The following is a 15,299-nucleotide window of genomic DNA, read 5'->3' as shown; positions in this document are numbered from 1 at the left end:
ATTTAACTCTGAAATATGCACATGAACTGTAACTGAATTGCTAAATTTTAAATGTGTACATGTCTTGCGGTGCGAATTAGCACCGCTGTTTAAGCACTCACGTGAAACTAGACTGCAAGCCACTATCTTAAAACATTAGTCATGGTTCGGTGACCTTAGCTTCGCATCAGGCCCACAAGGGCTTAAAAAGTTAGTTCACCCAAAAATGAAAATCCTGTCATCATTTACTGACCATAAAGTAATTCCAAACCTGCATGACTTTCTTTCTTTTGTAGAACATAAAATAACATCTTTTTGAGAAAGGTTTGTTCAGTGGAAGTCAAAACTATTTGGTTACCAACATTCTTCAAAATGTCTTCTTTTGTGTTTCACAGAAGAAAGAAATGATGCCAGAAATTATCCCTTAAAAAATACTAAATTAACAAAGTTTAATGTGAATCACATAAACTCAATTCAAAAGGGGAATTTAGGCTACTACACAATCATGCCTATAGGCAGAGGTTTATGAACATTAAATATATTTGTTTCCCCTCATTTTCAAATATTCTCCAGTTGCTCATCCTTGTGACTAACCTTTAACACATTTTGAAATAATAGGTCTGTGTTTGGATTTATTTGGGCTCTGTACTAGCTCCCTCTGGCTTCTTTTTTTTTGGATCTCTCTCTTCTCACATGAGTATGTGTTGACGCAAAACCTCAGAATTTACATGAAAAGGATCAGATGATAACTGAATCTTATGATACAATTTTTTTTCTTTATACATTTATATATTTATATAGCTACACAAGTGTTTGGGTTGTTTAACTTAATATATATCAGAGAGCGACTTCTGCTGACAGACCTGACAGGCGTCTTGTGCTTTTCTGAGTAATATGTTCTCATGTCAGATGGTTTGGGTCATATGACTCTCAGCGTGGAGTGATGTCCGTAGCCTCAGACAAATGTTTGTGATGAATCAATTATTATCTCACACAGGAGGTTATTCACTCTCTCTTACTATATACTCACGTCACTCATTCATCCAGATATCTGTAAATCTAACCGGTAATTAGAAATGCTAGACTGCATCGGGTACACTCTAAAAAATAATTCAAGGGATCTGTTACCACTACATAATTTAATACATTGTTGTAAATTAAAAATTCTAAATTGTTAATTTGATTAAACCTTTTAAGTTGCCAGCATTATTTTAATGAGTTGTCATGACAGAATAATGTTGATAATTGCATCAACTTAATAATGTATGTAATTTAAACATAAATATATGTGTTGATTAGTTTAAAACAATATTTACATTGTAGCAACCCAATAAATTAGCTTGATAACTTAATTTTTCCACACCATTTGAGTTCAGGATTTCAAAGCTCCTCCCCCACTTAACGAGCAAGAAGCAAGTTCAGACATGTTTTAGGCTGACCAGTATGACACAAAGGATATTTCAAGGTGAGTAATCTGAGTTTTATTTAATTTACAAATAAATTATCTCCATTTAACTAGAGGTTTAGCTACACCTGGTAATACAGTTGATGTTAGCAGTGTAATTTGACCAGGATAGCAGTGGATAAGAATGTAAAAACGGTTTCAATGAAGAATATGCTAAGCCAGAGAGGGAATTTCATTTGTGCTGTAAATAGGAAAATAATTTAATATGAATGAATAATTTAAGAAAGAAGAGTACATTTTCAAGGAGTTTGCTGTGAGTATTACAACATTTTGAAAATAAAAGGAAATCTTCACTTGGCACAGTGTAAACACACAGGGCAACAACATGCTCCTGCACTGCTCTCTTTCAGTTCAAATTTGAAGTATATTAAACTGGCCACACACTGGGTCTACCCAGGTCAGTGATAGCATAACAATGGGCTATTTAGTTTAATAAAGAGATGTATGGAAAAAGACCAGTGATTAACTGAATTAAGTAAGATTAACTTAAAGAATCAGCAATAATAAGCAAATTCATTAGCTCTAACATGCTATCTATATTTTCTCTTGCTTTACAAGAACACACAAGAGTTTGAGGAAGACATTGAAAGGCAAGTGATGACAATTGCCATCATCGGTGATCAACCTACTTCAGGATTTTACCACAAGACGGCAACCATGGTTTAGGCGGGCATCAAAATCCTGAATGGAATGGATATCTCAAGGTGCTGTGCTCTGCTGATGGACATAATATATGCTCTGAATCTGAGTTTTGGTAAATATGATCAAATATGGCTGTAAAAAATATATCTGCATTTTTAATCCTTTTGATATTTTATTTAAAATATGTGCAAAAATCTAACCTTTCATTGAAGTGAAATAATTGAAAGTATGTGTGTGTGTGTGTGTGTGTGTGTGTGTGGGTGGGGGGGGGGGGGGTGGTCACATTATGAATTAAATGATTTCTAGAATAGGCTGTCAGGTTTAGATTTTTTTATCTGTTGGTATTTGATCGGATCCATGATGCCATGTATCTGAACAAGATGTCCAGGACCTCTGCAGAAAATGAGGCCCACAGCATTAAAGATACAGTAGAGTATTTCATTTTACACATGGGGTACTTTTTTATCCCTGTGTGCACCAAACCCATCTTAAAGGATAACTCCAGTCAATTTTAACATTGAGCTAATTTTTTTGTACATTTGGAGTGCTGTCAATACAGAGAACAACGACAAAAATCGGTGTTGCCTACACCGTGTTATCCTCTTTTTAAAATTCGCACCCTGTTGAATTCAATGGGGCAAGTTTTAAACCTGCTTTTAGCCTCTTAACATCCTTGATGTGTCATTACAAGTGCACAGCCACTGCAGTAGATGTGAAAGATATTAATAAAAATTGTTTATTCAGCCAGCGCACATACCTGTATTTACATCCTGTTTTTGGTCAAAGTCCACAGTAGTCGATTGTCCAGTTCACGCGCGTGATCATAGGTAACTAAACCAACGCGCGTGAACTCGACAATCGACTACTTTGGACTTCGACCGAAAACATGATGTAAATACAGGTATGAGCGCTGGCTTAAATAACATCATTTTTACTAATATCTTTCACATCTACTGCAGTCAGGTTTACTCGTGTTCACTCTGAAGGAATCATTCACATGACCTGTGCACTTGTAATGACACATCAAGGATGTTAAGAGGCTAAAAGCAGGTTTAAAACTTGCCCCATTGAAGTCAACAGGGTGCGAATTTTAAAAAGGGGATAACACGGTGTAGGCAACACCAATTTTTGTCGTTGTTCTCTGTATTGACAGCACTCCAAATTTACAAAAAAAATAGCTCAATGTTAAAATTGACTGGAGTTCTCCTTTAAGTGTTTGCTGCCAAAAAAACTAATGTTTTTTTGTATCATCTGAACATAGAACCCGTCCCGGTTGAAGTTCCAGTAGTATCAGTTACTTTTCAAATGTTCTATGGTCAGATGAAACAAAAAAATTTGCTTTTCTGGCAGCAAACACTTAAGATGGGTTTGGTGCACACAGGGATAAAAAAGTACCCCATGTATAAAATGAAATACTCTGCTGTGTCTTTATGCTGTTGGCCTCATTTTCTGCCAGAGGTCCTGGACATCTTGTTCAGATATACGGCATCACGGATTCGATCAAATACCAACAGATAAAAAATCTAAACCTGACAGCCTGTTCTAAAAATCTTACAGCGGAGAACAAGATGGAGAGATTCTGTATGGTGGAATGGTCTCTGGTTAGATTAGATTTATTAGATTTAGGTTAGATTTTTGCAAATTTTTTAAATAAAATATCAAAAGGATTAAAAATGCAGATTAATTTTTTTCAGCCATATTTGATCATATTTACCAAGGGGGCAAACACTTTTTCACACCACTGTACCTGTGAAGTGTTTCAGAAGCTGTTTCTTGAACTTGATGGACTGAAACCCTGTGCAAAAGTAATGCGTCTGAAGAACAGTATTTTCTGAAATCTCTACCTGTTCCGGAGGAAATTTGTTAAATTTTTCTTTTCTTTTTTTAATTTGAGGTCTACTGTAGGCTGATCTTTGTGTTATATTTCATACTGCTTGAAAAACTGAGGTTAATATATGAATGTCAGTAGCATTTATATATGCTTGTTTGTGACAGTAGCAATCTTAGATGTTTTAAAAATTGAGTTTAATGTGAAGAAATAGTTTTAAAATTTAAAGTTTTACAGATAGTTAGACACTGTGGAAAAATATATAATGCCAACAACTTTGCTGTGTTGGAATTTATTCATTGTGATGGCATAACTGAGTATGCATACAAATGTTTTAAAGGCAAATCTGTAGGGCCAGTTTGTTTATAATTTGTGGGGAGCACACATTTTTGTTTTGTAAATTGTGCAGTGCAAAATTTTGAAACTCGATTTTTGAAACTGCAGTTCAAAATAAAATAAAAAGTTAACTAACAAAATTGTTGTTGAATGAATTAATGTCTTACAAGCAACTAAATGAATGAACAAAAACATGAAGAAAAAAAGCTAAACAATTAAAGCAACTTAATTTTTTATAGGTTGTGAACTTGAAAACTTGCATTTATAATTATGGTAATTATTTATAATTATGGTAATTAATTAACACTGAATTTATTTAAAAATTTATGTAAAAAAAATAGTTGGAACAACTTAATTTTTTCAAGTACTCAACTTAAAAAACAGAGTTTATGCTACTTAAAAATACCTCTGTCTAAAGAGTAAAAGGTAATTTGTCTAACTCAATATAGTTTGTTGGCTGAACTTAATGTTATTAGAAGTTGTCATAACGCAAATATATTGATGCAAACTGTTGCGTTGATTTTTTTTGTTTGACCTACACAATATTTTTTAGAGTGTAGGAACACGTGGAGGAATTTACTATGAGCGTCCCTTGGCTCCAATGGGAATACTCATGTGCTTTTGTTTCACCACACTATGTCAGTAACCTGCACTGCATGAAAATATATATTTCTCTGAGAAATCAAATTTGTGGCAGTTCAAGTGTTTGGAACCATGTATAGTTCTTGTGCGCTGTTTATGGTGTTCTTGAACGCAGGTATCTAGTTATTTCCTGGGTGTCTAACATCCAGGGGTCAGGAATTGATTGGCTAGTGTCACCCCCTTACCCACTGCTGGTAGATAGGCTACTGTAAAAAAGCAGGATTCCCCACTGATGGCCATCCATGTGTATATGCTGCCTAAATATTATTTTTTTCCAAGCACCATCTAAATTGGTAGAACTTTTACCAGTGACATTATTTTTGGAGGGCTTTTAAAAGTATGAAATGTACATACATATATTTTGACTTTGGCCTTTGATGAGTGATCAGTCACATGACAGATGTTCCTAGAAATGAGTGGCCACGTGCAAAGATGACAGCACCCAGGCTGAGTACTTCCAGGGGATCAAGGTGAGAAACAGCAACTGAGATGAATATTAATAGGTTTCCTCAGGTATTATAGGCCTCCTTGGTAAACAGCTCTTATCTTAAAGTCGCCTTATCTTAAGTCCTTAGATGCATGTTATAAATGTTATTGTGAACAGTTCAACCATTCATTTGTTTCATAAAAAAGAAAGAAAAGGAAATAATGTTTAATCAAAAATGCCATAACTGGATCTTTTAGTGAAAACAACAGACATCTCTCTGGTGAAATATACAGGACTTCTCCAATCATTAGTACGCTTAAGTCTGCATTGCTTATAGAAGACTTGGAATATGGTGCACTAGTCATATGGACCACATTTATGATTTAGTTTTTTTGGTTATTTTTATTTATTTTTTTGCCGCTTGAGACCCAGACCTTCGACGCGAAGCACCCAAGATATTCTTCAAAAACCTTTTGTGTTCCACGGAAAAGAAAAGTCATGAGCTGGAAAACAAAATGAGCACGCATCTCCTGGGCTCCGTACATTATAACTATGACAACACCTAGTATGGTATGGCAAGCCGTTTTAACTTTTATTCATTTCCAGGATATGAATCCTTGATATCAACAATTAAATTACAGAAATTACATTTCCACTAGTAACATTGCTAATTCTTGATATCCACATAAATTTTCACTAGTTAAAATGATCATTCTTGATATCAACAATTGAATTTCAACTAGTAAAAACTATAGTTTCTTAGTAGTTGAAATTCCAGTTTCACATATCAGAAATACAATTCTTACTAGTAAAAACATTTATTTTTGATATCAAGAATTCAATTGTCACTAGTTGAAATGTCTATTCTTGATATCAACAATTGAATTGCTACTAGTAACAATGTTCATTTTTGATATCAATAATTCCATTTTCACTAGTGACAATGTTAATTTCTGATATCATGAATGTGATTACTAGTAAGAAAGCCATTTTAGATATCTGAAATTATATTGATATCAGAAATACAAGATATCAAAAATTAAAAATTTTACTAGTAGCAATTCAATTGTTGATATCAAGAATATAATTTTTTACTAGTAACAATGTAATTATTGATATAAAAAAATATATTTCTACTAGTAAGAAATCAATTCTTGATATCAACAATTGATTTTGAATGACAGCCTATGGTGACATTTCACTAGTGAACATATAATTACAGATATCAACAATTAAATTCTTGATATCAAGAATTCAATTGTTGATATCAAGACAGTAAATTGTTGATATCAAAAATGTAATTCTTGTTCATCCTGGAAATGAATAAAAGTTAAAAAGTTATGCATAAGTATGGTATTTTTGTAATATTTTGTAACAAGTCCATTTGTAAGATCTTTTGATTTGGTGTTGGACGCATATTCAACATATCGCCTGATAACATGGAAAGGTCATGTTTAATTTGTGATATTTGTAGTTATGACTGCTAGACAACAGAATGCATATTACAAACATAAGACATGATCATTTAGGCGAATTTCAAAAAGAAAAATGCCAAAAGTAATTTAAATGATCTTTTTTTTTCTCTTTATTTTATTTATTTATTTTATTATTAGTTGATCCTGCCACAATGTATTTTTGTAATGGTGGGAGGATCCGTTGCCTGTTATTTGCCTCTGTTTGTCAGCAGGCTGTGCTATTGCTCCAAAATTACAAACGTTCTTTTGTTCAGTTACACACTTTCATTCAGTTTCATTTGAGATCCTCTGACTTTATTTTATATGACCATTAACCATTTCTTCTTAATTGTGTCTCTTTCTTTGTATATTGTATGTACATTTTTTGTTACAGATCTGCCCTGCAAGAAAAATAGCTCCAGCAGCGGACTAAATTTCAGTATGCAGAAATATATTTCAAAGACTAATGTGCACAAGTGAAGTGCTTATTTTGCACTGCTAGTGGTGCATAAATACTCATGCAATGTCTATACACTGTGAGCAAATAACCTCGTCGACAAAACCTGTTTTAACCACTGTAACTCTGGCCAACATTCCTTTATTACAAATATCATGTACACTTGTATTTACATAAATGGGGCCAACCAGGGTTATTAATGTTGACTAAAAATGAAACTAAAACCATAAAAAAGTCATTACTTGGAACAAAAAGTTTTAGCTATTTTAGCACTTCAACGCTGCATATTATTTCAGATAGTTACCAAGACAATGTTTCTCATTTTCGTTTAGTTCACGTTGAAGTAGCTCTACTACAATAACTAAAACTAAAAACTAAAACTTAAAGAAATAGGTTACACTTTATTTTAAGTTGTCATTGTTACACTGTAGCCTAATTATACTTTTAAGTACTGAGTAATATTATGGTAACTATACATGCACTTACAATAGGGTTAGGATTATATTGGGAGGTCTGGTTTAGGGTTAGTTGCATGTAATTATGCATAATTTATAGTTATTACTAGTTACTACATGTAACATATGATGTGTAACAGTGACACTAAAGTGTTACCAAAATATATATAGACATTAAAAAAATAATACAAATTTGCAAAAACACTCAACTAAATTACTAAAACTTTAACTACAATTTAAAATCATTTAAAATGTTAACAAAAACTATAATATCAGAGTAACATTATAAACAGTATCTACCATTATTTACATTAATTCTTTATTTTAGTACTTCAATGTAAACTAAATACTATTATAGTTTTTAACATTTTAAATGAGATTTTATTTGTTATATGTACTGCTCTTTTACATTTTATTTTGAAAGTTTTATAGATTGTTGAAGTACTAAAATAACTAAAACTACAAATTAAAAGTTACTTTTAATATACCAACAGTTTTATGCTGCTTTTTCTTTCTTTTCTTTTTTTTTCAATATTTAAAAACTCTGGCCACTGCCAAAGATTTATGACTTAATATTTGTTCAAGTCATAAGATAGAGTCTCTTGTAGTGTGAGATTCTGTTGAAGAACAGCTGACGTTTAAAACAATTGTGAACGGGTGCAATGCTTATGAAGTTGTGGAGGGTCTTCTGATGTAATATAAAAGTTACCCTTGTACATAAAAAAAGAAGAAGTTGTGGAGGGTGCTGTTATCAACTGCATGCTTGAAAATAATAATAATAATAATCTAATAGTAATTTACATATGACCTATTCGTACAAAACATTTCAATAATTGAAAAAATAAAATGTTGCAAGGTGTAGATCGTCATGCATTAAACCAACATGATATAATGAAAAGTTAAATGAATGTAGATCCTACACTGACCTCTGCTGGACAATCCTTGGATGGCAAATTAAATAGAATAAACAGATCACCCAAATTTCACCCCAAAATGAAAATACTGTCATCGTTTAATCACCCTTCAAGCCAAACCTATATGCACCTCTTCTGATTTTATCCAAATAGTGAAAGATAATAAAATATCCATCCATCCATTCTCTAAACTGCTTATAGGGTCGTGGGATAATAAAATGTTTTTCAAAATATCTTATTTGGTGTTCGACAGAGGAAAGACATGCATACTTAGGTTTGGAACGAGATGAGGGTAGGTAAATGATGACAGAATCTATTTATATATATATATATATATATATATATATATATATATATATATATTTTTTTTTAATTTTATTTTTTTTTTTGGGGGGGGGGGGCGAAAATCCCTTTAACTCACTATGTATAACTATATAGTGAACATTCTCAGTTGCAGTTCACACAGAAGAAACTGGGTCATAAAACTTACATTCATAAAAACGCACTTGCAGGTGCAACAATGGGAGCATATCTCCATGGCCTCATGCTAAATGAGTTCTTAATCACAGTCCATTACGCGTTTTAAACTCCTGTTGGCTGATAATATCTGTTCTCCAGTGCTGAGTCTGGTGGTTATTAAGTTAATTTGTCTTTCCTTGCATGATAAATCACTCTGTCTCTCTTCTCCTGCCCTCCACTTCAGCATCATGAGTGTAAATCTGTCTAAATTACTTTTATTAGGTTTACGCTGACCGACATTTTTACACAGATCAAGACTGCTCCTCCTTCTATAGCCTTAACCACTGAAAGCTGATCTCAAATCAGATAAGACCACTGTCAGAACAGTGCGGATGAAACATCAGTCATCATAAGCTAGGGAAATGTTCTCTTGGGGTGTCATGCTGAGAATAAGATTAATTGAATTGTCCCGAATATACCAAAGGCTCTTGATTTAACAAAGGATATGTAATTGTGCTGTAAGCGAATGTAAGCATATTTACTGCACTGGGAATTTTCTAAGACTATGCTGATTTACACAGATGTGTAGAAAAATGTGCAGTCTCTGCTAAAAAATAATAATAATGAGACATCAAAATAACTATGATTAATATATTTGAATATGATGCATAAGCATACAGTGAAGCTAAACGTGACTGGCTGCTGGAAATGCTGGTCAAAAAATCATTCAAAATTCTTTGTATTTTATGTTACATTTCATCAGTAGATGAAAAGGGGGAATTTTATTGAACTGAAAATAAAAATGCTGAATTTATGGCAGTGTTCACTGCTTACATTTTTTACATACGTGTCAAACCTACATTTTTACTGAGCATACAAAAAGTAGCAACTCAATTTATAGTGAGCCAGAATCTTAAAAATGTCTAAACTTCATTTATTTGAGAAAATGAAGCCGTTTTGTTTTGGAGTTCTGTGAAATATGTGTTAGATGCAAATTTCCATTAAGTAATATCTAATCAAAATCATACAGTATAAATTTACATTTACATTTATTCATTTAGCAGACGCTTTTATCCATATCAACGATGCATTTTAGCACCACATGTTTTGTTATATATATATATATATATATATATATATATATATATATATATATATATATATATATATATATATATATATATATATATATATATATATATATATATATATATAGTGCTGGGCAAAGATTAATAGCGATTAATCGCATCCAAAATAAAAGTTTGTGTTTGCATAATATATGTGTGTGTGCTGTGTATAATTATTTTGTATATACAAATACACACATATGCATGTATATATTTAAGTTTTTTATATATATATATAAATTATTTATATTTATATATAATATAAATTATGTATAAATATATATACAGTATATACATGCAAATATTTCTTAAATAAATACATGCATATGTGTGTATTTATATATACAAAATAATTATACACAGCACACACACATATATTATGCAAACACAAACTTTTATTTTGGATGCGATTAATCGCGATTAATCTTTGCCCAGCACTAATATATATATATATATATATATATATATATATATATATATATATATATATATATATATATATATATATATATATATATAACATGTGGTGCTAAAATGCATCATTGATATGGATAAAAGTTTTATTTATTTTATTTTATTATTTTATTATTTTATTTTATACCACACCACACTCAACCAAACTAAAAACTTTTTTTTTATTATTAAATCCAAATCCAAGAGTGTGCAGAAATTCAGTGTGCAGTGCAGCAGTTGATAAACTGAAGTCAAAAACTTTTTTAAAAAATTTCAAAAAAATTCAAAAAAAAAGGAAAATCGACAAGAATATTCTAAAATGTAAATAGTAATTCCAAATTTGAAAGAAGCACAGCTAAAAGTCAGTGTAATCATCTGCAAACATTATCTCAATGGGTGGTAATGCTATAAAACACCAAAGGGTTTTAATTACTCAGCCTCCACCATACAGCACAGACTCACTATGCTAAAGACCTTTGAACTCAGCTTAAACACCCTGCACATACTCCGGCTCGTCACAAAGACACGAGTCCAAGTCGAGCCGCACCGTTAGCAAAGCGACCAAGAGAGGGGCCGCCCAAACTGTCTGTCACGTGTGACGAAGCACCCTCTCCATCACTGGAAATAGTGAGGCTTTTTTGCCATCCTTCTCAATTTCTCCCAAACACTCTTCGCTCCGTGCTCCAGAGGGGGCCGCTCAGTGTAAGTGAACCCCCTGTCACCCCTCACCCTTCAGACCCGCAGAGTGTGCTGTGAGACAGCTGTGCTCCGCTACACTGAATAGCCAGGACAAGGGGCTGTGTTAATGTGTAGCTCCTCTTTGTGGCTCCAGTCTCTTTTAAGGACAATAGAGCAGGCAGGCAGAAAAGCTGTACGGGGAGAATAGAGTCACTGCCTATTTAGGCCTAGTTCATAAAAACAGGACACCAAAACCCCATTGGATTCATCACTGTCTTATTTGGCTGGGAAAGCATGTGGTTCGCAGTGTAGAGGAGGAGAAGTCAGTGGCTCAGTGACAGATTCAGAGAGCAGGTGTACTGTAGAGCGGCGTGGGTGAAAGGAATTGCTAGTTTGTGATTACAGTATTTTTCTATGGTTTTATTCTGTTTGTGCAGAGCCAGTCCACTCACAACATGGTTTTAAACCAAGGGTCCATGGACATACTGCAGTGCAAGTTACAGAGAAAGTACAGCAAGGGGTCCACATGAAACACATAGACTTTTCCTTTAAATAATGACTTTTCTAACAATCTTTTTATGGATTTCATTATTATTATTATTACTTAGAGAATACTGCTAACAGGGTGGTTCGACATGGACTTTGCAATGAGATGTAGTATGTGGTGGAGAGTTATATTATTGTTATTATATAATGTTATTGTTTTTAATTAACCTTATTATATTATAAAGGTAACCCCTGATCTGATGCTAATAATAATAACAATTATAATAACTAATTATTATTGTTGTTATTATTATATAATGTAATGACGTTATTGTTTTTAATGAAAGTTATTATAAAGGTCAATTGAATAACTCTAACAATACATAATCTGATATGAATTACACTATAATACATTGTATAAGGTATTACTAAATGTATATGTGAAAATGAAAGCGTATCAGTGTAGATAGAACCATTTTTGTTATGTATTTACCCATTAAGAATATTCTATATAAAAAGAAAATTCGGTAAATGAGAACAATTACGAAATAAAATCAAATACGTAGAGAGAGAAAAATAGAGCATGGAAGAAGGAGCTAACTGGAGTGATGAGACAGTTCATGTCTCGGTTTATTTTATTCGTGTGTTTTCTTTGTGCAATATTGTTTGTTCAGGCATTTCATTCCAGTCCTGCACTATACTATGATAACAATGAGGCCAAACCTCCAACAGTCTCCAGCATAAATGAGGGCAATTGAGTATGCTAATGAGCCCACTCTCCGGTGATTGGCCGGCTCGTTAAACTGCCTAAATGGCTTTTACTAACCCTTCTGATTGATGAGTGTCTGACAAGCTCAATGTGGGAGTGTTTGGGCCAAACTACAGGCGACCAAAGCCTCTCTGACACAGACAGATACTCTTCTTGTACAGTACACACACACACACAAACACAAAGCTCGATGCTGCTAAGTAAGTGACTTCACAAATGAAAACAAAGACACACTCACTCTGACACATACTTACTCACATTCAAAGAGCAGCTGAGCATTTCTCTTCTCTAATGCCATCCCATTCATCAAACTGAGTGTAATTGATGTTAAAGGCTCAAAGCAGATCCCACAGCCCTCCCCCTGTCTCTCTGTGATACGTAAAGCTGGGTTCAGTCAGAGCAACTCATTGATCTGACAACAAGACCATATGACATCCTAGTGGCACAATATGTTCAGCTCAGATTCAATTATGTTTCCGACAGACACTGACAGAGATGCAGGTGATATTTGTGTGTAACGATAATATATAATGAGCAATTTCAAATGAGAAAATAAAGTACTTTTCACAATAAAGTAACTTAAAAATTACGAAATGAATATTACTAAACAGCCTTTTCAAATGAGTGTTACTAGTGAATATATGGCTAGACAAGGATGACGTGTTACTGTGAGGAAACAGGGAATGTTTTCAGAACTTTGGCTCTACGTCCTGGCAAGGTTCTCAGTTAGGGACAGTTCACCTAAAAATGAAAATTCTGTCATCAATTACTCACCCTCATGTCGTTCCAAACCTGTGAGACTTTCGTTCATCTTCAGAAACACAAATGAAGATTTTATTGATGAAATCTGAGAACTTTCTGACCCTCCATTGACAGCTACGCAACTACCACTTTGACGCTTCAAAAAGTTCATAAAGACATCGTAAAACTAACCTATATGAATTGATGTACAACTTACACATCAGCTCAAGCATGTTTGCTTGACAGGCGAGAACCACTGAGGTTCATTCTCTTGTAACGCAGCATGTTTGAGCTTCCGGAAGAACCAATGAGGTTCATTTTCGTGTTACGCTGCACGTTTGTTCTCGCACATCAAACAGGTTCAGTTGAGCTTCTTTTTATGTTTGCTGACCAATGCAATAAAAGCCTAAATTCAATCTTTTCAACATATAAACCAATTGTGCCTCGTAAAATTCAGACTAAACCATTTGATTCATATGGATTAGTTGTATAATCTCTTTAACTTTTTGAAGCGTCAAAGTAGTGTAGCTGTCCATGGAGGGACAGAAAGTTCTCCGATTTTTATCCAAAATATCTTCATTTGTGTTCCGAAGATGAACAAAAGTCTTACAGGTTTGGAACGACATGAGGGTGAGTGATTACTGACAGAATTTTCATTTTTGGGTGAACTAACCCTTAGAGCGTGTTCATTCAAAGGTATCTGGTCCAATGGTCTCCACTTTTTTTCTGAAACATTTTAGGTTTTTTTTGTCACTATTTCGAGTTCAAAGGTAATGATCCCATAATGTTTGCAAAATGATAAAATGGAATGTTCCTTAATGTTCACATAACCAAAACATTTTTTTAAAAGACATTTCAGAGAACATTCAGATAACTTTTACTAAATGTAAGAACATTAGCAAAACGTTCTTAGAACATATTTGTTAGCTGGGGTACTGCAGTGTCCAGTGCGAGTTTTTAATATGAAGCAATGTACACTGTAAAAACATATATTTTTTTAAGCTGTTAATTTAAAAAAAAAGTAAATTGGAATACGTTTTATTAGAAAATACTATTTCAGCATTTCTACTGTACTTAAAAATTTCACATTTATTTCAATGTGTTTCTTTAAAAATTTGCTAAATTTACAAGCAATCTCTGAGTGAAAATCGTTTCAAAGTAAATCCTACACTTTTTTCACTGTATGCACACACACACCAACGTGATCTCATGAGTATACGTGTGTATTTTTACGTAAAGTGTAATTCTACCATATACGTAGGCTACATTTAGGCTGCACACACACATGCACAGTTGTAGAGCCTCACTCATTGCAGTATGGGATGCACTGAAACAGTCTCCATTGTTGGGTTAATTAAACACTTCAGGTTTGACAGGTTTGACCTGTCATTGAGCTAAATTACTCATCAGTCATTTTTTTGTTTGTTTGTGTGTTTGTTTTAGTCACTATTTGCATTTGTGTAATATTGTGTGACATATTTTATTATATTAGTGTATTGGAATGACATGTTTTCATGTTTTCCTGGAATAAAAAAGCATTCCTAATATGCTACATTCTCAAATACCATTAGGGGCAACCGGAGGTATTTTGATGCCAGGCTGTGTGAACAGCTTTCAAAGGGAATGACTGTGTCCGCTGGCATCAGGCCTAACCAGCAGACAGGCACAATGCCACATGGGCGCAGAGTAACAAATGTTCTGCCATCGGGACAAAGAGGCAGCAGACTGCTGTGAAGCCTCAGTCCCACGTTCAGTGAAATACAGGTTGCATTTTTATAGTTCAGTCATTTCTAAAATCAAAGATCTAGTACAGATAAAGTTTTTTGGAGTAGCCTATATAATTTTGCGATTTTTTTTTTTTTTGAGGGTATTGACTAAGTATTATTTTAATAACAAAGCGTTTGCCTGTGGCTATGGCGCTCTTCGATTTATCGTTCTTGTTCTTGTATGTGTTGTTTTACAGACAGTCACAGTCAGTTTTAGAAAC

Source organism: Scardinius erythrophthalmus (assembly GCF_964197995.2).
Source record: "Scardinius erythrophthalmus genome assembly, chromosome: 3".
NCBI lineage: Eukaryota > Metazoa > Chordata > Actinopteri > Cypriniformes > Leuciscidae > Scardinius > Scardinius erythrophthalmus.
This window is presented reverse-complemented; position numbering follows the sequence as displayed.